We start from the raw sequence: 26,526 nt of genomic DNA, 5'->3' as shown, positions 1-26,526 counted from the left end.
GGGAAAACACACCTGAGAAAACACCACTCTAGACAACACACCTGGGAAAACACCATTCTAGACAGCACACCTGGGAAAACACCATTCTAGACAACACACCTTGGAAAACTCCACTCTTCCCAACAACACCTGGGAAAACACACCTTGGAAAACACCACTCTAGACAGCACACCTGGCAAAACACACCTGGGAAAACACCACTGTAGACAGCACACCTGGGAAAACACACCTTGGAAAACACCACTCTAGACAGCACACCTGGGAAAACACACCTGGGAAAACACCACTCTAGACAACACACCTGGGAAAACACCACTCTAGACAGCACACCTGGCAAAACACACCTGGGAAAACACCACTGTAGACAGCACACCTGGGAAAACACACCTTGGAAAACACCACTCTAGACAGCACACCTGGGAAAACACACCTGGGAAAACCCCACTCTAGACACCACACCTGGGAATACGCACCTTGGAAAACAACACTCTAGACAGCACACCTGGGAAAACACACCTTGGCATACTCCACTCTAGACAGCACACCTGGGATAACACCACTCTAGACAGCACACCTGGGAAAACACACCTGGGAAAACACCACTCTAGACAGCAGACCTGGGAAAACACACATGGGAAAACCCCACTCTAGACACCACACCTGGGAAAACACACCTGGGAAAACCCCACTCTAGACACCACACCTGGGAAAACACACCTTGGAAAACACCACTCTAGACCGCACACCTGGGAAAATATAACTGGGAAAACACACCTGGGAAAACACCACTCTAGACAGCACACCTGGGAAAGCACACCTGGGAAAACAACATTCTAGACAACACACCTGGGAAAACACCACTCTAGACAGCACACCTGGGAAAACACACCTGGGAAAACACCATTCTAGCAACACACCTGGGAAAACACAATTCTAGACAACACAACTTGGAAAACACCACTCTAGACAGCACACCTGGGATAACACCACTCTAGACAACACACCTTGGAAAACTCCACTCTAGACAGCACACATGGGAAAACACTCCTTGTAAAACTCCACTCTAGACAGCACACCTGGGAAAACACACCTGAGAAAACACCACTCTAGACAACACACCTGGGAAAACACCATTCTAGACAGCACACCTGGGAAAACACCATTCTAGACAACACACCTTGGAAAACTCCACTCTTCCCAACAACACCTGGGAAAACACACCTTGGAAAACACCACTCTAGACAGCACACCTGGCAAAACACACCTGGGAAAACACCACTGTAGACAGCACACCTGGGAAAACACACCTTGGAAAACACCACTCTAGACAGCACACCCGGGAAAACACACCTGGGAAAACACCACTCTAGACAACACACCTGGGAAAACACCACTCTAGACACCACACCTGGGAATGCACCATTCTAGACAACACACCTTGGAAAACTCCACTCCAGACAACACACCTGGGAAAACACACCTTGGAAAACACCACTCTAGAGAGCACACCTGGGAAAACACCACTCTAGACAGCACACTTGGAAAAACACAACTGGGAAAACACCACTCTAGACAGCACACCTGGGAAAACACCACTCTAGACAGCACACCTGGGAAAACACACCTGGGAAAACACCATTCTAGACAACACACCTGGGAAAACACCATTCTCGACAACACACCTTGGAAAACTCCACTCTAGACAGCACACTTGGGAAAACACACCTTAGAAAACACCACTCTAGACAGCACACCTGGGAAAGCACACCTGGGAAAACACCATTCTAGACAACACACCTGGGAAAAAACCACTCTAGACAGCACACCTGGGAAAACACACCTGGGAAAACACCATTCTAGCAACACACCTGGGAAAACACAATTCTAGACAACACACTTTGGAAAACACCACTCTAGACACCACACCTGGGAAAACACACCTTGGAATACTCCACTCTAGCAACACACCTGGGAAAACACAATTCTAGACAACACACCTTGGAAAACACCACTCTAGACAGCACACCTGGGATAACACCACTCTAGACAACACACCTTGGAAAACTCCACTCTAGACAGCACACCTGGGAAAACACACCTGAGAAAACACCACTCTAGACAACACACCTGGGAAAACACCATTCTAGACAGCACACCTGGGAAAACACCATTCTAGACAACACACCTTGGAAAACTCCACTCTTCCCAACAACACCTGGGAAAACACACCTTGGAAAACACCACTCTAGACAGCACACCTGGCAAAACACACCTGGGAAAACACCACTGTAGACAGCACACCTGGGAAAACACACCTTGGAAAACACCACTCTAGACAGCACACCTGGGAAAACACACCTGGGAAAACACCACTCTAGACAACACACCTGGGAAAACACCACTCTAGACACCACACCTGGGAATGCACCATTCTAGACAACACACCTTGGAAAACTCCACTCCAGACAACACACCTGGGAAAACACACCTTGGAAAACACCACTCTAGAGAGCACACCTGGGAAAACACACCTGGGAAAACACCACTCTAGACAGCACACTTGGAAAAACACAACTGGGAAAACACCACTCTAGACAGCACACCTGGGAAAACACCACTCTAGACAGCACACCTGGGAAAACACACCTGGGAAAACACCATTCTCGACAACACACCTTGGAAAACTCCACTCTAGACAGCACACTTGGGAAAACACACCTTAGAAAACACCACTCTAGACAGCACACCTGGGAAAGCACACCTGGGAAAACACCATTCTAGACAACACACCTGGGAAAACACCACTCTAGACAGCACACCTGGGAAAACACACCTGGGAAAACACCATTCTAGCAACACACCTGGGAAAACACAATTCTAGACAACACACCTTGGAAAACACCACTCTAGACACCACACCTGGGAAAACACACCTTGGAATACTCCACTCTAGACAGCACACCTGGGAAAACACCATTCTAGACAGCACACCTGGGAAAACACCATTCTAGACAACACACCTTGGAAAACTCCACTCTTCCCAACAACACCTGGGAAAACACACCTTGGAAAACACCACTCTAGACAGCACACCTGGCAAAACACACCTGGGAAAACACCACTGTAGACAGCACACCTGGGAAAACACACCTTGGAAAACACCACTCTAGACAGCACACCTGGGAAAACACACCTGGGAAAACACCACTCTAGACAACACACCTGGGAAAACACCACTCTAGACAGCACACCTGGCAAAACACACCTGGGAAAACACCACTGTAGACAGCACACCTGGGAAAACACACCTTGGAAAACACCACTCTAGACAGCACACCTGGGAAAACACACCTGGGAAAACCCCACTCTAGACACCACACCTGGGAATACGCACCTTGGAAAACACCACTCTAGACAGCACACCTGGGAAAACACACCTTGGCATACTCCACTCTAGACAGCACACCTGGGATAACACCACTCTAGACAGCACACCTGGGAAAACACACCTGGGAAAACACCACTCTAGACAGCAGACCTGGGAAAACACACATGGGAAAACCCCACTCTAGACACCACATCTGGGAAAACACACCTGGGAAAACACCACTCTAGACAGCACACCTGGGAAAGCACACCTGGGAAAACACCATTCTAGACAACACACCTGGGAAAACACCACTCTAGACAGCACACCTGGGAAAACACACCTGGAAAAAAACACCATTCTAGCAACACACCTGGGAAAACACAATTCTAGACAACACACCTTGGAAAACACCACTCTAGACACCACACCTGGGAAAACACACCTTGGAAAACACCACTCTAGACAGCACACCTGGGAAAACACACCTTGGAATACTCCACTCTAGACAGCACACCTGGGATAACACCACTCTAGACAACACACCTTGGAAAACTCCACTCTAGACAGCACACATGGGAAAACACTCCTTGTAAAACTCCACTCTAAACAGCACACCTGGCAAAACACACCTGGGAAAACACCACTGTAGACAGCAAACCTGGGAAAACACACCTTGGAAAACACCACTCTAGACAGCACACCTGGGAAAACACACCTGGGAAAACACCACTCTAGACAACACACCTGGGAAAACACCACTCTAGACACCACACCTGGGAATGCACCATTCTAGACAACACACCTTGGAAAACTCCACTCCAGACAACACACCTGGGAAAACACACCTTGGAAAACACCACTCTAGAGAGCACACCTGGGAAAACACACCTGGGAAAACACCACTCTAGACAGCACACTTGGAAAAACACAACTGGGAAAACACCACTCTAGACAGCACACCTGGGAAAACACCACTCTAGACAGCACACCTGGGAAAACACACCTGGGAAAACACCATTCTAGACAACACACCTGGGAAAACACCATTCTCGACAACACACCTTGGAAAACTCCACTCTAGACAGCACACTTGGGAAAACACACCTTAGAAAACACCACTCTAGACAACACACCTGGGAAAACACCACTCTAGACAGCACACCTGGGAAAACACCACTCTAGACAGCACACCTGGGAAAACACACCTGGGAAAACACCATTCTAGACAACACACCTGGGAAAACACCATTCTAGACAACACACCTGGGAAAACTCCACTCTAGACAGCACACTTGGGAAAACACACCTTAGAAAACACCACTCTAGACAACAAACCTGGGAAAACACCACTCTAGACAGCACACCTGGGAAAACACACCTTGGAATACTCCACTCTAGACAGCACACCTGGGATAACACCACTCTAGACAACACACCTTGGAAAACTCCACTCTTCCCAACAACACCTGGGAAAACACACCTTGGAAAACACCACTCTAGACAGCACACCTGGCAAAGCACACCTGGGAAAACACCACTGTAGACAGCACACCTGGGAAAACACACCTTGGAAAACACCACTCTAGACAGCACACCTGGGAAAACACACCTGGGAAAACACCACTCTAGACAACACACCTGGGACAACACCACTCTAGACACCACACCTGGGAATGCACCATTCTAGACAACACACCTTGGAAAACTCCACTCCAGACAACACACCTGGGAAAACACACCTTGGAAAACACCACTCTAGAGAGCACACCTGGGAAAACACACCTGGGAAAACACCACTCTAGACAGCACACTTGGAAAAACACAACTGGGAAAACACCACTCTAGACAGCACACCTGGGAAAACACCACTCTAGAGAGCACACCTGGGAAAACACACCTTGGAAAACACCACTCTAGACAGCACACCTGGGAAAACACACCTGGGAAAACACCACTCTAGACACCACACCTGGGAATGCACCATTCTAGACAACACACCTTGGAAAACTCCACTCCAGACAACACACCTGGGAAAACACACTCGGAAAACACCACTCTAGAGAGCACACCTGGGAAAACACACCTGGGAAAACACCACTCTAGACAGCACACCTGGGAAAACACACCTGGGAAAACACCATTCTAGACAACACACCTGGGAAAACACCATTCTCGACAACACACCTTGGAAAACTCCACTCTAGACAGCACACTTGGGAAAACACACCTTAGAAAACACCACTCTAGACAACACACCTGGGAAAACACCACTCTAGACAGCACACCTGGGAAAACACCATTCTAGACAACACACCTGGGAAAACACCACTCTAGACAGCACACCTGGGAAAACACCTTGGAAAACACCACTGTAGACAGCACACCTGGGAAAACACACCTTGGAAAACACCACTCTAGACAGCACACCTGGGAAAAAACACCTGGGAAAACACCACTCTAGACAACACACCTGGGAAAACACCACTCTAGACACCACACATGGGAATGCACCATTCTAGACAACACACCTTGGAAAACTCCACTCCAGACAACACACCTGGGAAAACACACCTCGGAAAACACCACTCTAGAGAGCACACCTGGGAAAACACACCTGGGAAAACACCACTCTAGACAGCACACCTGGGAAAACACACCTGGGAAAACACCATTCTAGACAACACACCTGGGAAAACACCATTCTCGACAACACACCTTGGAAAACTCCACTCTAGACAGCACACTTGGGAAAACACACCTTAGAAAACACCACTCTAGACAGCACACCTGGGAAAACACCATTCTAGACAACACACCTGGGAAAACTCCACTCTTCCCAACAACACCTGGGAAAACACATCTTGGAAAACACCACTCTAGACAGCACACCTGGCAAAACACACCTGGGAAAACACCACTGTAGACAGCACACCTGGGAAAACACACCTTGGAAAACACCACTCTAGACAGCACACCTGGGAAAACACACCTGGGAAAACACCACTCTAGACAACACACCTGGGAAAACACCACTCTAGACAGCACACCTGGCAAAACACACCTGGGAAAACACCACTGTAGACAGCACACCTGGGAAAACACACCTTGGAAAACACCACTCTAGACAGCACACCTGGGAAAACACACCTGGGAAAACCCCACTCTAGACACCACACCTGGGAATACGCACCTTGGAAAACACCACTCTAGACAGCACACCTGGGAAAACACACCTTGGCATACTCCACTCTAGACAGCACACCTGGGATAACACCACTCTAGACAGCACACCTGGGAAAACACACCTGGGAAAACACCACTCTAGACAGCAGACCTGTGAAAACACACATGGGAAAACCCCACTCTAGACACCACACCTGGGAAAATACAACTGGGAAAACACACCTGGGAAAACACCACTCTAGACAGCACACCTGGGAAAGCACACCTGGGAAAACACCATTCTAGCAACACACCTTGGAAAACACCACTCTAGACACCACACCTGGGAAAACACACCTTGGAAAACACCACTCTAGACAGCACACCTGGGATAACACCACTCTAGACAACACACCTTGGAAAACTCCACTCTAGACAGCACACATGGGAAAACACTCCTTGTAAAACTCCACTCTAGACAGCACACCTGGCAAAACACACCTGGGAAAACACCACTGTAGACAGCACACCTGGGAAAACACACCTTGGAAAACACCACTCTAGACAGCACACCTGGGAAAACACACCTGGGAAAACACCACTCTAGACAACACACCTGGGAAAACACCACTCTAGACACCACACCTGGGAATGCACCATTCTAGACAACACACCTTGGAAAACTCCACTCCAGACAACACACCTGGGAAAACACACCTTGGAAAACACCACTCTAGAGAGCACACCTGGGAAAACACACCTGGGAAAACACCACTCTAGACAGCACACTTGGAAAAACACAACTGGGAAAACACCACTCTAGACAGCACACCTGGGAAAACACCACTCTAGACAGCACACCTGGGAAAACACACCTGGGAAAACACCATTCTAGACAACACACCTGGGAAAACACCATTCTCGACAACACACCTTGGAAAACTCCACTCTAGACAGCACACTTGGGAAAACACACCTTAGAAAACACCACTCTAGACAACACACCTGGGAAAACGCCACTCTAGACAGCACACCTGGGAAAACACCATTCTAGACAACACACCTGGGAAAACACCACTCTAGACAGCACACCTGGGAAAACACCACTCTAGACAGCACACTTGGGAAAACACCACTCTAGACAGCACACCTGGGATAACACCACTCTAGACAACACACCTTGGAAAACTCCACTCTTCCCAACAACACCTGGGAAAACACACCTTGGAAAACACCACCCTAGACAGCACACCTGGCAAAGCACACCTTGGAAAACACCACTGTAGACAGCACACCTGGGAAAACACACCTTGGAAAACACCACTCTAGACAGCACACCTGGGAAAACACACCTGGGAAAACACCACTCTAGACAACACACCTGGGAAAACACCACTCTAGACACCACACCTGGGAATGCACCATTCTAGACAACACACCTTGGAAAACTCCACTCCAGACAACACACCTGGGAAAACACACCTTGGAAAACACCACTCTAGAGAGCACACCTGGGAAAACACACCTGGGAAAACACCACTCTAGACAGCACACCTGGGAAAACACACCTTGGAAAACACCACTCTAGACAGCACACCTGGCAAAACACCTGGGAAAACACCACTGTAGACAGCACACCTGGGAAAACACACCTTGGAAAACACCACTCTAGACAGCACACCTGGGAAAACACACCTGGGAAAACACCACTCTAGACAACACACCTGGGAAAACACCACTCTAGACACCACACCTGGGAATGCACCATTCTAGACAACACACCTTGGAAAACTCCACTCCAGACAACACACCTGGGAAAACACACCTCGGAAAACACCACTCTAGAGAGCACACCTGGGAAAACACACCTGGGAAAACACCACTCTAGAGAGCACACCTGGGAAAACACACCTGGGAAAACACCACTCTAGACAGCACACCTGGGAAAACACACCTGGGAAAACACCATTCTAGACAACACACCTGGGAAAACACAATTCTAGACAACACACCTTGGAAAACACCACTCTAGACACCACACCTGGGAAAACACACCTGGGAAAACACCACTCTAGAGAGCACACCTGGGAAAACACACCTGGGAAAACACCACTCTAGACAGCACACTTGGAAAAACACAACTGGGAAAACACCACTCTAGACAGCACACCTGGGAAAACACCACTCTAGACAGCACACCTGGGAAAACACACCTGGGAAAACACCATTCTAGACAACACACCTGGGAAAACACCATTCTCGACAACACACCTGGGAAAACACCACTCTAGACAGCACACCTGGGAAAACACACCTGGGAAAACACCATTCTAGACAACACACCTGGGAAAACACCATTCTCGACAACACACCTTGGAAAACTCCACTCTAGACAGCACACTTGGGAAAACACACCTTAGAAAACACCACTCTAGACAACACACCTGGGAAAACACCACTCTAGACAGCACACCTGGGAAAACACCATTCTTGACAACACACCTGGGAAAACACCATTCTAGACAACACACCTTGGAAAACTCCACTCTAGACAGCAGACCTGGGAAAACACACCTGGGAAAACCCCACTCTAGACACCACACCTGGGAATACGCACCTTGGAAAACACCACTCTAGACAGCACACCTGGGAAAACACACCTTGGCATACTCCACTCTAGACAACACACCTTGGAAAACTCCACTCCAGACAACACACCTGGGAAAACACACCTTGGAAAACACCACTCTAGAGAGCACACCTGGGAAAACACACCTGGGAAAACACCACTCTAGACAGCACACTTGGAAAAACACAACTGGGAAAACACCACTCTAGACAGCACACCTGGGAAAACACCACTCTAGAGAGCACACCTGGGAAAACACACCTTGGAAAACACCACTCTAGACAGCACACCTGGGAAAACACACCTGGGAAAACACCACTCTAGACACCACACCTGGGAATGCACCATTCTAGACAACACACCTTGGAAAACTCCACTCCAGACAACACACCTGGGAAAACACACCTCGGAAAACACCACTCTAGAGAGCACACCTGGGAAAACACACCTGGGAAAACACCACTCTAGACAGCACACCTGGGAAAACACACCTGGGAAAACACCATTCTAGACAACACACCTGGGAAAACACCATTCTTGACAACACACCTTGGAAAACTCCACTCTAGACAGCACACTTGGGAAAACACACCTTAGAAAACACCACTCTAGACAACACACCTGGGAAAACACCACTCTAGACAGCACACCTGGGAAAACACCATTCTAGACAACACACCTGGGAAAACACCACTCTAGACAGCACACCTGGGAAAACACCTGGGAAAACACCACTGTAGACAGCACACCTGGGAAAACACACCTTGGAAAACACCACTCTAGACAGCACACCTGGGAAAAAACACCTGGGAAAACACCACTCTAGACAACACACCTGGGAAAACACCACTCTAGAGAGCACACCTGGGAAAACACACCTGGGAAAACACCACTCTAGACAGCACACCTGGGAAAACACACCTGGGAAAACACCATTCTAGACAACACACCTGGGAAAACACCATTCTCGACAACACACCTTGGAAAACTCCACTCTAGACAGCACACTTGGGAAAACACACCTTAGAAAACACCACTCTAGACAACACACCTGGGAAAACACCACTCTAGACAGCACACCTGGGAAAACACCATTCTAGACAACACACCTTGGAAAACTCCACTCTTCCCAACAACACCTGGGAAAACACATCTTGGAAAACACCACTCTAGACAGCACACCTGGCAAAACACACCTGGGAAAACACCACTGTAGACAGCACACCTGGGAAAACACACCTTGGAAAACACCACTCTAGACAGCACACCTGGGAAAACACACCTGGGAAAACACCACTCTAGACAACACACCTGGGAAAACACCACTCTAGACAGCACACCTGGCAAAACACACCTGGGAAAACACCACTGTAGACAGCACACCTGGGAAAACACACCTTGGAAAACACCACTCTAGACAGCACACCTGGGAAAACACACCTGGGAAAACCCCACTCTAGACACCACACCTGGGAATACGCACCTTGGAAAACACCACTCTAGACAGCACACCTGGGAAAACACACCTTGGCATACTCCACTCTAGACAGCACACCTGGGATAACACCACTCTAGACAGCACACCTGGGAAAACACACCTGGGAAAACACCACTCTAGACAGCAGACCTGGGAAAACACACATGGGAAAACCCCACTCTAGACACCACACCTGGGAAAATACAACTGGGAAAACACACCTGGGAAAACACCACTCTAGACAGCACACCTGGGAAAGCACACCTGGGAAAACACCATTCTAGACAACACACCTGGGAAAACACCACTCTAGACAGCACACCTGGGAAAACACACCTGGAAAAAAACACCATTCTAGCAACACACCTGGGAAAACACAATTCTAGACAACACACCTTGGAAAACACCACTCTAGACACCACACCTGGGAAAACACACCTTGGAAAACACCACTCTAGACAGCACACCTGGGAAAACACACCTTGGAATACTCCACTCTAGACAGCACACCTGGGATAACACCACTCTAGACAACACACCTTGGAAAACTCCACTCTAGACAGCACACATGGGAAAACACTCCTTGTAAAACTCCACTCTAGACAGCACACCTGGCAAAACACACCTGGGAAAACACCACTGTAGACAGCACACCTGGGAAAACACACCTTGGAAAACACCACTCTAGACAGCACACCTGGGAAAACACACCTGGGAAAACACCACTCTAGACAACACACCTGGGAAAACACCACTCTAGACACCACACCTGGGAATGCACCATTCTAGACAACACACCTTGGAAAACTCCACTCCAGACAACACACCTGGGAAAACACACATTGGAAAACACCACTCTAGAGAGCACACCTGGGAAAACACACCTGGGAAAACACCACTCTAGACAGCACACTTGGAAAAACACAACTGGGAAAACACCACTCTAGACAGCACACCTGGGAAAACACCACTCTAGACAGCACACCTGGGAAAACACACCTGGGAAAACACCATTCTAGACAACACACCTGGGAAAACACCATTCTCGACAACACACCTTGGAAAACTCCACTCTAGACAGCACACTTGGGAAAACACACCTTAGAAAACACCACTCTAGACAACACACCTGGGAAAACGCCACTCTAGACAGCACACCTGGGAAAACACCATTCTAGACAACACACCTGGGAAAACACCACTCTAGACAGCACACCTGGGAAAACACCACTCTAGACAGCACACCTGGGAAAACACCACTCTAGACAGCACACCTGGGATAACACCACTCTAGACAACACACCTTGGAAAACTCCACTCTTCCCAACAACACCTGGGAAAACACACCTTGGAAAACACCACCCTAGACAGCACACCTGGCAAAGCACACCTTGGAAAACACCACTGTAGACAGCACACCTGGGAAAACACACCTTGGAAAACACCACTCTAGACAGCACACCTGGGAAAACACACCTGGGAAAACACCACTCTAGACAACACACCTGGGAAAACACCACTCTAGACACCACACCTGGGAATGCACCATTCTAGACAACACACCTTGGAAAACTCCACTCCAGACAACACACCTGGGAAAACACACCTTGGAAAACACCACTCTAGAGAGCACACCTGGGAAAACACACCTGGGAAAACACCACTCTAGACAGCAAACCTGGGAAAACACACCTTGGAAAACACCACTCTAGACAGCACACCTGGCAAAACACCTGGGAAAACACCACTGTAGACAGCACACCTGGGAAAACACACCTTGGAAAACACCACTCTAGACAGCACACCTGGGAAAACACACCTGGGAAAACACCACTCTAGACAACACACCTGGGAAAACACCACTCTAGACACCACACCTGGGAATGCACCATTCTAGAGAACACACCTTGGAAAACTCCACTCCAGACAACACACCTGGGAAAACACACCTCGGAAAACACCACTCTAGAGAGCACACCTGGGAAAACACACCTGGGAAAACACCACTCTAGACAGCACACCTGGGAAAACACACCTGGGAAAACACCATTCTAGACAACACACCTGGGAAAACACCATTCTCGACAACACACCTTGGAAAACTCCACTCTAGACAGCACACTTGGGAAAACACACCTTAGAAAACACCACTTTAGACAACACACCTGGGAAAACACCACTCTAGACAGCACACCTGGGAAAACACCATTCTAGACAACACACCTGGGAAAACACCACTCTAGACAGCACACCTGGGAAAACACACCTGGGAAAACACCATTCTAGACAACACACCTGGGAAAACACCATTCTCGACAACACACCTTGGAAAACTCCACTCTAGACAGCACACCTGGGAAAACACACCTTGGAAAACACCACTCTAGAGAGCACACCTGGGAAAACACACCTGGGAAAACACCACTCTAGACAGCACACTTGGAAAAACACAACTGGGAAAACACCACTCTAGACAGCACACCTGGGAAAACACCACTCTAGACAGCACACCTGGGAAAACACACCTGGGAAAACACCATTCTAGACAACACACCTGGGAAAACACCATTCTCGACAACACACCTTGGAAAACTCCACTCTAGACAGCACACTTGGGAAAACACACCTTAGAAAACACCACTCTAGACAACACACCTGGGAAAACGCCACTCTAGACAGCACACCTGGGAAAACACCATTCTAGACAACACACCTGGGAAAACACCACTCTAGACAGCACACCTGGGAAAACACCACTCTAGACAGCACACCTGGGATAACACCACTCTAGACAACACACCTTGGAAAACACCACCCTAGACAGCACACCTGGCAAAGCACACCTTGGAAAACACCACTGTAGACAGCACACCTGGGAAAACACACCTTGGAAAACACCACTCTAGACAGCACACCTGGGAAAACACACCTGGGAAAACACCACTCTAGACAACACACCTGGGAAAACACCACTCTAGACACCACACCTGGGAATGCACCATTCTAGACAACACACCTTGGAAAACTCCACTCCAGACAACACACCTGGGAAAACACACCTTGGAAAACACCACTCTAGACAGCAAACCTGGGAAAACACACCTTGGAAAACACCACTCTAGACAGCACACCTGGCAAAACACCTGGGAAAACACCACTGTAGACAGCACACCTGGGAAAACACACCTTGGAAAACACCACTCTAGACGGCACACCTGGGAAAACACACCTGGGAAAACACCACTCTAGACAACACACCTGGGAAAACACCACTCTAGACACCACACCTGGGAATGCACCATTCTAGACAACACACCTTGGAAAACTCCACTCCAGACAACACACCTGGGAAAACACACCTCGGAAAACACCACTCTAGAGAGCACACCTGGGAAAACACACCTGGGAAAACACCACTCTAGACAGCACACCTGGGAAAACACACCTGGGAAAACACCATTCTAGACAACACACCTGGGAAAACACCATTCTCGACAACACACCTTGGAAAACTCCACTCTAGACAGCACACTTGGGAAAACACACCTTAGAAAACACCACTTTAGACAACACACCTGGGAAAACACCACTCTAGACAGCACACCTGGGAAAACACCATTCTAGACAACACACCTGGGAAAACACCACTCTAGACAGCACACCTGGGAAAACACACCTGGGAAAACACCATTCTAGACAACACACCTGGGAAAACACCATTCTCGACAACACACCTTGGAAAACTCCACTCTAGACAGCACACTTGGGAAAACACACCTTAGAAAACACCACTCTAGACAACACACCTGGGAAAACACCACTCTAGACAGCACACCTGGGAAAACACCATTCTTGACAACACACCTGGGAAAACACCATTCTAGACAACACACCTTGGAAAACTCCACTCTAGACAGCAGACCTGGGAAAACACACCTGGGAAAACCCCACTCTAGACACCACACCTGGGAATACGCACCTTGGAAAACACCACTCTAGACAGCACACCTGGGAAAACACACCTTGGCATACTCCACTCTAGACAGCACACCTGGGATAACACCACTCTAGACAGGACACCTGGGAAAACACACCTGGGAAAACACCACTCTAGACAGCAGACCTGGGAAAACACACCTGGGAAAACCCCACTCTAGACACCACACCTGGGAAAACACACCTGGGATAACACCAATCTAGACAGCACACCTGGGAAAACACCATTCTAGACAGCACACCTGGGATAACACCACTCTAGAAAACACACCTTGGAAAACTCCACTCTAGACAGCACACCTGGGAAAACACCACTCTAGACAACACACCTTGGAAAACTCCACTCTAGACAACACACCTGGGAAAACACACCTTGGAAAACACCACTCTAGACAGCACACTTGGAAAACACACCTGGGAAGACTCCACTCTAGACAGCACACCTGGGATAACACCACTCTAGACAGCACACCTGGGAAAACACACCTTGGAAAACTCCACTCTAGACAGCACACATGGGAAAACACCACTCTAGACAGCACACCTGGGAAAACACCACTCTAGACAGCACACCTTGGAAAACACCACTCTAGACCGCACACCTGGGAAAATACAACTGGGAAAACACACCTGGGAAAACACCACTCTAGACAGCACACCTGGGAAAGCACACCTGGGAAAACACCATTCTAGACAACACACCTGGGAAAACACCACTCTAGACAGCACACCTGGGAAAACACACCTGGAAAAAAACACCATTCTAGCAACACACCTGGGAAAACACAATTCTAGACAACACACCTGGGAAAACACCATTCTAGACAACACACCTGGGAAAACACCATTCTCGACAACACACCTTGGAAAACTCCACTCTAGACAGCACACTTGGGAAAACACACCTTAGAAAACACCACTCTAGACAACACACCTGGGAAAACACCACTCTAGACAGCACACCTGGGAAAACACCATTCTAGACAACACACCTGGGAAAACACCATTCTAGACAACACACCTTGGAAAACTCCACTCTAGACAGCAGACCTGGGAAAACACACCTGGGAAAACCCCACTCTAGACACCACACCTGGGAATACGCACCTTGGAAAACACCACTCTAGACAGCACACCTGGGAAAACACACCTTGGCATACTCCACTCTAGACAGCACACCTGGGATAACACCACTCTAGACAGCACACCTGGGAAAACACACCTGGGAAAACACCACTCTAGACAGCAGACCTGGGAAAACACACCTGGGAAAACCCCACTCTAGACACCACACCTGGGAAAACACACCTGGGATAACACCAATCTAGACAGCACACCTGGGAAAACACCATTCTAGACAGCACACCTGGGATAACACCACTCTAGAAAACACACCTTGGAAAACTCCACTCTAGACAGCACACCTGGGAAAACACCACTCTAGACAACACACCTTGGAAAACTCCACTCTAGACAACACACCTGGGAAAACACACCTTGGAAAACACCACTCTAGACAGCACACTTGGAAAAACACACCTGGGAAGACTCCACTCTAGACAGCACACCTGGGATAACACCACTCTAGACAGCACACATGGGAAAACACACCTTGGAAAACTCCACTCTAGACAGCACACATGGGAAAACACCACTCTAGACAGCACACCTGGGAAAACACCACTCTAGACAGCACACCTTGGAAAACACCACTCTAGACCGCACACCTGGGAAAATACAACTGGGAAAACACACCTGGGAAAACACCACTCTAGACAGCACACCTGGGAAAGCACACCTGGGAAAACACCATTCTAGACAACACACCTGGGAAAACACCACTCTAGACAGCACACCTGGGAAAACACACCTGGAAAAAAACACCATTCTAGCAACACACCTGGGAAAACACAATTCTAGACAACACACCTGGGAAAACACCATTCTAGACAACACACCTGGGAAAACACCATTCTCGACAACACACCTGGGAAAACACCACTCTAGACAGCACACCTGGGAAAACACACCTGGGAAAACACCATTCTAGACAACACACCTGGGAAAACACCATTCTCGACAACACACCTTGGAAAACTCCACTCTAGACAGCACACTTGGGAAAACACACCTTAGAAAACACCACTCTAGACAACACACCTGGGAAAACACCACTCTAGACAGCACACCTGGGAAAACACCATTCTTGACAACACACCTGGGAAAACACCATTCTAGACAACACACCTTGGAAAACTCCACTCTAGACAGCAGACCTGGGAAAACACACCTGGGAAAACCCCACTCTAGACACCACACCTGGGAATACGCACCTTGGAAAACACCACTCTAGACAGCACACCTGGGAAAACACACCTTGGCATACTCCACTCTAGACAGCACACCTGCGATAACACCACTCTAGACAGCACACCTGGGAAAACACACCTGGGAAAACACCACTCTAGACAGCAGACCTGGGAAAACACACCTGGGAAAACCCCACTCTAGACACCACACCTGGGAAAACACACCTGGGATAACACCAATCTTGACAGCACACCTGGGAAAACACCATTCTAGACAGCACACCTGGGATAACACCACTCTAGAAAACACACCTTGGAAAACTCCACTCTAGACAGCACACCTGGGAAAACACCACTCTAGACAACACACCTTGGAAAACTCCACTCTAGACAACACACCTTGGAAAACACCACTCTAGACAGCACACTTGGAAAAACACACCTGGGAAGACTCCACTCTAGACAGCACACCTGGGATAACACCACTCTAGACAGCACACCTGGGAAAACACACCTTGGAAAACTCCACTCTAGACAGCACACATGGGAAAACACCACTCTAGACAGCACACCTGGGAAAACACCACTCTAGACAGCACACCTTGGAAAACACCACTCTAGACCGCACACCTGGGAAAATACAACTGGGAAAACACACCTGGGAAAACACCACTCTAGACAGCACACCTGGGAAAGCACACCTGGGAAAACACCATTCTAGACAACACACCTGGGAAAACACCACTCTAGACAGCACACCTGGGAAAACACACCTGGAAAAAAACACCATTCTAGCAACACACCTGGGAAAACACAATTCTAGACAACACACCTGGGAAAACACCATTCTAGACAACACACCTGGGAAAACACCACTCTAGACAGCACACCTGGGAAAACACCATTCTAGACAACACACCTGGGAAAACACCATTCTAGACAACACACCTTGGAAAACTCCACTCTAGACAGCAGACCTGGGAAAACACACCTGGGAAACCCCCACTCTAGACACCACACCTGGGAATACGCACCTTGGAAAACACCACTCTAGACAGCACACCTGGGAAAACACACCTTGGCATACTCCACTCTAGACAGCACACCTGGGATAACACCACTCTAGACAGCGCACCTGGGAAAACACACCTGGGAAAACACCACTCTAGACAGCAGACCTGGGAAAACACACCTGGGAAAACCCCACTCTAGACACCACACCTGGGAAAACACACCTGGGATAACACCAATCTAGACAGCACACCTGGGAAAACACCATTCTAGACAGCACACCTGGGATAACACCACTCTAGAAAACACACCTTGGAAAACTCCACTCTAGACAGCACACCTGGGAAAACACCACTCTAGACAACACACCTTGGAAAACTCCACTCTAGACAACACACCTGGGAAAACACACCTTGGAAAACACCACTCTAGACAGCACACTTGGAAAAACACACCTGGGAAGACTCCACTCTAGACAGCACACCTGGGATAACACCACTCTAGAAAACACACCTTGGAAAACTCCACTCTAGACAGCACACCTGGGATAACACCACTCTAGACAGCACACCTGGGAAAACACACCTTGGAAAACTCCACTCTAGACAGCACACCTGGGATAACACCACTCTAGACAGCACACCTGGGAAAACACACCTTGGAAAACTCCACTCTAGACAGCACACATGGGAAAACACCACTCTAGACAGCACACCTGGGAAAACACCACTCTAGACAGCACACCTGGGAAAACACCACTCTAGACAGCACACCTGGGAAAACACTCCTTGTAAAAACTTCACTCTAGACAGCACACGTGGGAAAACACCACTCTAGACAGCACACCTGGGAAAACACACCTGAGAAAACACCACTCTAGACAGCACACCTGGGAAAACACCACTCTAGACAGCACACCTGGGAAAACACACCTGGGAAAACACCACTGTAGACAGCACACCTGGGAAAACACACCTTGGAAAACACCACTCTAGACAGCACACCTGGGAAAACACACCTGGGAAAACACCACTCTAGACAACACACCTGGGAAAACACCACTCTAGACACCACACCTGGGAATGCACCATTCTAGACAACACACCTTGGAAAACTCCACTCCAGACAACACACCTGGGAAAACACACCTCGGAAAACACCACTCTAGAGAGCACACCTGGGAAAACACACCTGGGAAAACACCACTCTAGACAGCACACCTGGGAAAACACACCTGGGAAAACACCATTCTAGACAACACACCTGGGAAAACACCATTCTCGACAACACACCTTGGAAAACTCCACTCTAGACAGCACACTTGGGAAAACACACCTTAGAAAACACCACTCTAGACAACACACCTGGGAAAACACCACTCTAGACAGCACACCTGGGAAAACACCATTCTAGACAACACACCTGGGAAAACACCACTCTAGACAGCACACCTGGGAAAACACACCTGGGAAAACACCATTCTAGACAACACACCTGGGAAAACACCATTCTCGACAACACACCTTGGAAAACTCCACTCTAGACAGCACACTTGGGAAAACACACCTTAGAAAACACCACCCTAGACAACACACCTGGGAGAACACACCTGGGAAAACACCACTCTAGACAGCAGACCTGGGAAAACACACCTGGGAAAACCCCACTCTAGACACCACACCTGGGAAAACACACCTGGGATAACACCAATCTAGACAGCACACCTGGGAAAACACCATTCTAGACAGCACACCTGGGATAACACCACTCTAGAAAACACACCTTGGAAAACTCCACTCTAGACAGCACACCTGGGATAACACCACTCTAGACAGCACACCTGGGAAAACACACCTTGGAAAACTCCACTCTAGACAGCACACATGGGAAAACACCACTCTAGACAGCACACCTGGGAAAACACCACTCTAGACAGCACACCTGGGAAAACACCACTCTAGACAACACACCTGGGAAAACACACCTTGGAAAACACCACTCTAGACAGCACACCTCGGATAACACCACTCTAGACAGCACACCTGGGAAAACACTCCTTGTAAAAACTCCACTCTAGACAGCACACCTGGGAAAACACCACTCTAGACAGCACACCTGGGAAAACACACCTGAGAAAACACCACTCTAGACAGCACACCTGGGAAAACACCACTCTAGACAGCACACCTGGGAAAACACACCTGGGAAAACACACCTGGGAATACACCATTCTAGACAACACACTTTGGAAAATTCCACTCTAGACAACACACCTGACTAGTATGGGTTGATAATATGACTAGTATTGGTTGATAATATGACTAGTATTGGTTGATAATATGACTAGTATGGGTTGATAATATGACTAGTATTGGTTGATAATATGACTAGTATTGGTTGATAATATGACTAGTATTGGTTGATAATATGACTAGTATTGGTTGATAATATGACTAGTATTGGTTGATAATATGACTAGTATGGGTTGATAATATGACTAGTATGGGTTGATAATATGACTAGTATTGGTTGATAATATGACTAGTATGGGTTGATAATATGACTAGTATTGGTTGATAATATGACTAGTATTGGTTGATAATATGACTAGTATTGGTTGATAATATGACTAGTATTGGTTGATAATATGACTAGTATTGGTTGATAATATGACTAGTATGGGTTGATAATATGACTAGTATTGGTTGATAATATGACTAGTATTGGTTGATAATATGACTAGTATTGGTTGATAATATGACTAGTATGGGTTGATAATATGACTAGTATTGGTTGATAATATGACTAGTATTGGTTGATAATATGACTAGTATGGGTTGATAATATGACTAGTATTGGTTGATAATATGACTAGTATTGGTTGATAATATGACTAGTATGGGTTGATAATATGACTAGTATTGGTTGATAATATGACTAGTATTGGTTGATAATATGACTAGTATTGGTTGATAATATGACTAGTATTGGTTGATAATATGACTAGTATTGGTTGATAATATGACTAGTATTGGTTGATAATATGACTAGTATGGGTTGATAATATGACTAGTATGAGTTGATAATATGACTAGTATTGGTTGATAATATGACTAGTATTGGTTGATAATATGACTAGTATTGGTTGATAATATGACTAGTATTGGTTGATAATATGACTAGTATTGGTTGATAATATGACTAGTATTGGTTGATAATATGACTAGGATTCATTGTAGCTGGGGATTTTAACAAGGCTAATCTGAAAACAAGACTCCCTAAATTTTATCAGCATATCGATTGCTCAACCAGGGCTGGAAAAACATTGGATCACTGCTATTCTAACTTCCGCGATGCATATAAGGCCCTGCCCCGCCCTCCTTTCGGAAAAGCTGACCATGACTCCATTTTGTTGATCCCTGCCTACAGACAGAAACTAAAACAAGAGGCTCCCACGCTGAGGTCTGTCCAACGCTGGTCAGACCAAGCTGACTCCACACTCCAAGACTGCTTCCATCACGTGGACTGGGATATGTTTCGTATTGCGTCAGACAACAACATTGACGAATACACTGATTCGGTGTGCGAGTTCATTAGAACGTGCGATGAAGATGTCGTTCCCATAGCAACGATTAAAACATTCCCAAACCAGAAACTGTGGATTGATGGCAGCATTCGCGTGAAACTGAAAGCGCGAACCACTGCTTTTAATCAGGGCAAGGTGACCGGAAACATGACCGAATATAAACAGTGTAACTATTCCCTCCGCAAGGCAATCAAACAAGCTAAGCGTCAGTATAGAGACAAAGTAGAGTCTCAATTCAACGGCTCAGACACAAGAGGCATGTGGCAGGGTCCACAGTCAATCACGGATTACAAAAATAAAACCAGCTCAGTCACGGACCAGGATGTCTTGCTCCCAGGTAGACTAAATAACTTTTTTGCCCGCTTTGAGGACAATACAGTGCCACTGACACGGCCCGCAACGAAAACATGCGGCCTCTCCTTCACTGCAGCCGAGGTGAGTAAAACATTTAAACGTGTCAACCCTCACAAGGCTGCAGGCCCAGACGGCATCCCCAGCCGCGCCCTCAGAGCATGCGCAGACCAGCTGGCCGGTGTGTTTACGGACATATTCAATCAATCCCCATCCCAGTCTGTTGTTCCCACATGCTTCAAGAGGGCCACCATTGTTCCTGTTCCCAAGAAAGCTACGGTAACTGAGCTAAACGACTACCGCCCCGTAGCACTCACTTCCGTCATCATGAAGTGCTTTGAGAGACTAGTCAAGGACCATATCACCTCCACCCTACCTGACACCCTAGACCCACTCCAATTTGCTTACCGCCCAAATAGGTCCACAGACGATGCAATCTCAACCACACTGCACACTGCCCTAACCCACCTGGACAAGAGGAATACCTATGTGAGAATGCTGTTCATCGACTACAGCTCGGCATTTAACACCATAGTGCCCTCCAAGCTCGTCATCAAGCTCGAGACCCTGGGTCTCGACCCCGCCCTGTGCACCTGGGTACTGGACTTCCTGACAGGCCGCCCCCAGGTGGTGAGGGTAGGCAACAACATTTCCACCCCGCTGATCCTCAACACTGGGGCCCCACAAGGGTGCGTTCTGAGCCCTCTCCTGTACTCCCTGTTCACCCACGACTGCGTGGCCACGCACGCCTCCAACTCAATCATCAAGTTTGCGGACGACACAACAGTGGTAGGCTTGATTACCAACAACGACAAGACGGCCTACAGGGAGGAGGTGAGGGCCCTCGGAGTGTGGTGTCAGGAAAATAACCTCACACTCAACGTCAACAAAACTAAGGAGATGATTGTGGACTTCAGGAAACAGCAGAGGGAACACCCCCCTATCCACATCGATGGAACAGTAGTGGAGAGGGTAGCTAGTTTTAAGTTCCTCGGCATACACATCACAGACAAACTGAATTGGTCCACTCCCACTGACAGCGTCGTGAAGAAGGCGCAGCAGCGCCTATTCAACCTCAGGAGGCTGAAGAAATTCGGCTTGTCACCAAAAGCACTCACAAACTTCTACAGATGCACAATCACCGCCTGGTACGGCAACTGCTCCGCCCACAACCGTAAGGCTCTCCAGAGGGTAGTGAGATCTGCACAACGCATCACCGGGGGCAAACTACCTGCCCTCCAGGACACCTACACCACCTGGTGTTACAGGAAGGCCATAAAGATCATCAAGGACATCAACCACCCGAGCTACTGCCTGTTCACCCCACTATCATCCAGAAGGCGAGGTCAGTACAGGTGCATCAAAGCTGGGACCGAGAGACTGAAAAACAGCTTCTATCTCAAGGCCATCAGACTGTTAAACAGCCACCACTAACATTGAGTGGCTGCTGCCAACACACTGACTCAACTCCAGCCACTTTAATAATGGGAATTGATGGGAAATTATGTAAAATATATCACTAGCCACTTTAAACAATGCTACCTAATATAATGTTACATACCCTACATTATTCATCTCATATGCATATGTATATACTGTACTCTATATCATCTCCTGCATCTTTATGTAATACATGTATCACTAGCCACTTTAACTATGCCACTTTGTTTACTTTGTCTACACACTCATCTCATATGTATATACTGTACTCGATACCATCTACTGTATGCTGCTCTGTACCATCACTCATTCATATATCCTTATGTACATGTTCCTTATCCCCTTACACTGTGTATAAGACAGTAGTTTTGGAATTGTTAGTTAGATTACTTGTTGGTTATCACTGCATTGTCGGAACTAGAAGCACAAGCATTTCGCTACACTCGCATTTAACATCTGCTAACCATGTGTATGTGACAAATAAAATTTGATTTGATTTAGTATTATAAACCACTAGTATGGGTTGATAATCTGACTAGGATTATAAACCACTAGGATGGGTTGATAATCTGACTAGGATTATAAACCACCAGGATGGGTTGATAATATGACTAGTATTGGTTGATAATGTGACTAGTATTGGTTGATAATATGACTAGTATTGGTTGATAATATGACTAGTATTGGTTGATAATATGACTAGTATTGGTTGATAATATGACTAGTATTGGTTGATAATATGACTAGTATTGGTTGATAATATGACTAGTATTGGTTGATAATATGACTAGTATTGGTTGATAATATGACTAGTATTGGTTGATAATATGACTAGTATTGGTTGATAATGTGACTAGTATTGGTTGATAATATGACTAGTATTGGTTGATAATATGACTAGTATTGGTTGATAATATGACTAGTATTGGTTGATAATATGACTAGGATTGGTTGATAATATGACTAGTATTGGTTGATAATATGACTAGTATTGGTTGATAATATGACCAGGATGGGTTGATAATATGACTAGTATTGGTTGATAATATGACCAGGATGGGTTGATAATATGACTAGTATTGGTTGATAATATGACTAGTATTGGTTGATAATATGACTAGGATTATAAACCACTAGTATGGGTTGATAACATGACTAGAATGCGTTATTAATATCCCTGACCCCCACACTTACAATTATCTGTAAGGTCCCTCAGTCAAGCAGTGAATTTCAAACAAGGTTTTTCAATGCCTCACAAAGAAGGGTCCTAACCCTAACCTATTATTAGATGGGTATAAATAATACAAGCATACATTGAATATCCCTTTAAGCATGGTGAAGTTTAGTAGTACACTATGGATGGTGTACCAATACACCCAATCACTACAAAGATACTGGTGTCCTTCCTAACTCAGTGTACCAATACACCCAATCACTACAAAGATACTGGTGTCCTTCCTAACTCAGTGTATCAATACACCCAGTCACTACAAAGATACTGGTGTCCTTCCTAACTCAGTGTATCAATACACCCAGTCACTACAAAGATACTGGTGTCCTTCCTAACTCAGTCTATCAATACACCCAGTCACTACAAAGATACTGGTGTCCTTCCTAACTCAGTGTATCAATACACCCAGTCACTACAAAGATACTAGTGTCCTTCCTAACTCAGTGTATCAATACACCCAGTCACTACAAAGATACTAGTGTCCTTCCTAACTCAGTGTATCAATACTCCCAGTCACTACAAAGATACAGGCGTCCTTCCTAACTCAGTTGCTGGAGAGGAAGGAAACCGATCAGGGATTTTACCATGAGGTCAATGGTGACTTTTTAAAACAGTTACAGAGTTGATTGGCTGTGATATGAGAAAACTGAGGATGGATCAACAACACTGTTACTTCACAATACAAACCTAAATGACAGAGTGAAAAGAAGGAATCCCATACAGAGTAAAACTATTCCAAAACATGTCAGCAATAAGGCACTAAAATAAAATTGCTAAACGTGGCAAAGAAATGAACTTTATGGACCCAAGAAGACTCCATCTCTGACTCATGAAGACTCCATCTCTGACTCATGAAGACTCCATCTCTGACTCATGAAGACTCCATCTCTGACTCATGAAGACTCCATCTCTGACCCAAGAAGACTCCATCTCTGACTCAAGAAGACTCCATCTCTGACTCAAGAAGACTCCATCTCTGACTCAAGAAGACTCCATCTCTGACTCATGAAGACTCCATCTCTGACTCATGAAGACTCCATCTCTGACTCATGAAGACTCCATCTCTGACTCAAGAAGACTCCATCTCTGACTCAAGAAGACTCCATCTCTGACTCATGAAGACTCCATCTCTGACTCAAGAAGACTCCATCTCTGACTCAAGAAGACTCCATCTCTGACTCAAGAAGACTCCATCTCTGACTCATGAAGACTCCATCTCGGACTCATGAAGACTCCATATCTGACTCATGAAGACTCCATATCTGACTCATGAAGACTCCATATCTGACTCATGAAGACTCCATATCTGACTCATGAAGACTCCATCTCTGACTCATGAAGACTCCATCTCTGACTCATGAAGACTCCATCTCGGACTCATGAAGACTCCATCTCTGACTCATGAAGACTCCATCTCTGACTCATGAAGACTCCATCTCTGACTCATGAAGACTCCATCTCTGACTCATGAAGACTCCATCTCTGACTCATGAAGACTCCATCTCTGACTCAAGAAGACTCCATCTCTGACTCAAGAAGACTCCATCTCTGACTCAAGAAGACTCCATGTCTGACTCATGAAGACTCCATCTCTGACTCAAGAAGACTCCATCTCTGACCCAAGAAGACTCCATCTCTGACTCATGAAGACTCCATCTCTGACTCATGAAGACTCCATCTCTGACTCATGAAGACTCCATCTCTGACTCATGAAGACTCCATCTCGGACCCAAGAAGACTCCATCTCTGACTCAAGAAGACTCCATCTCTGACTCAAGAAGACTCCATCTCTGACTCAAGAAGACTCCATCTCTGACTCATGAAGACTCTATCTCTGACTCATGAAGACTCTATCTCTGACTCATGAAGACTCCATCTCTGACTCATGAAGACTCCATCTCTGACTCAAGAAGACTCCATCTCTGCCAAAAGTGATTCTTACATGTATTGACTGAGCGTTGTGA

The 26,526-nt window shown here is 47.0% G+C and overlaps 1 protein-coding gene across 1 annotated transcript in view; it reads left to right on the top strand.

Moving 5' to 3' along the window:
• The window catches only part of camta2 (calmodulin binding transcription activator 2), a 180,436-nt gene that overhangs the window by 41,593 nt on the left and 112,317 nt on the right, over nt 1-26,526 (top strand).

Source organism: Oncorhynchus gorbuscha, linkage group LG25 (genome assembly GCF_021184085.1).
Source record: "Oncorhynchus gorbuscha isolate QuinsamMale2020 ecotype Even-year linkage group LG25, OgorEven_v1.0, whole genome shotgun sequence".
Lineage (NCBI taxonomy): Eukaryota > Metazoa > Chordata > Actinopteri > Salmoniformes > Salmonidae > Oncorhynchus > Oncorhynchus gorbuscha.
The sequence above is the reverse complement of the archived record's forward strand: the minus strand, read 5'-3'. Positions and strand labels throughout refer to the sequence as shown.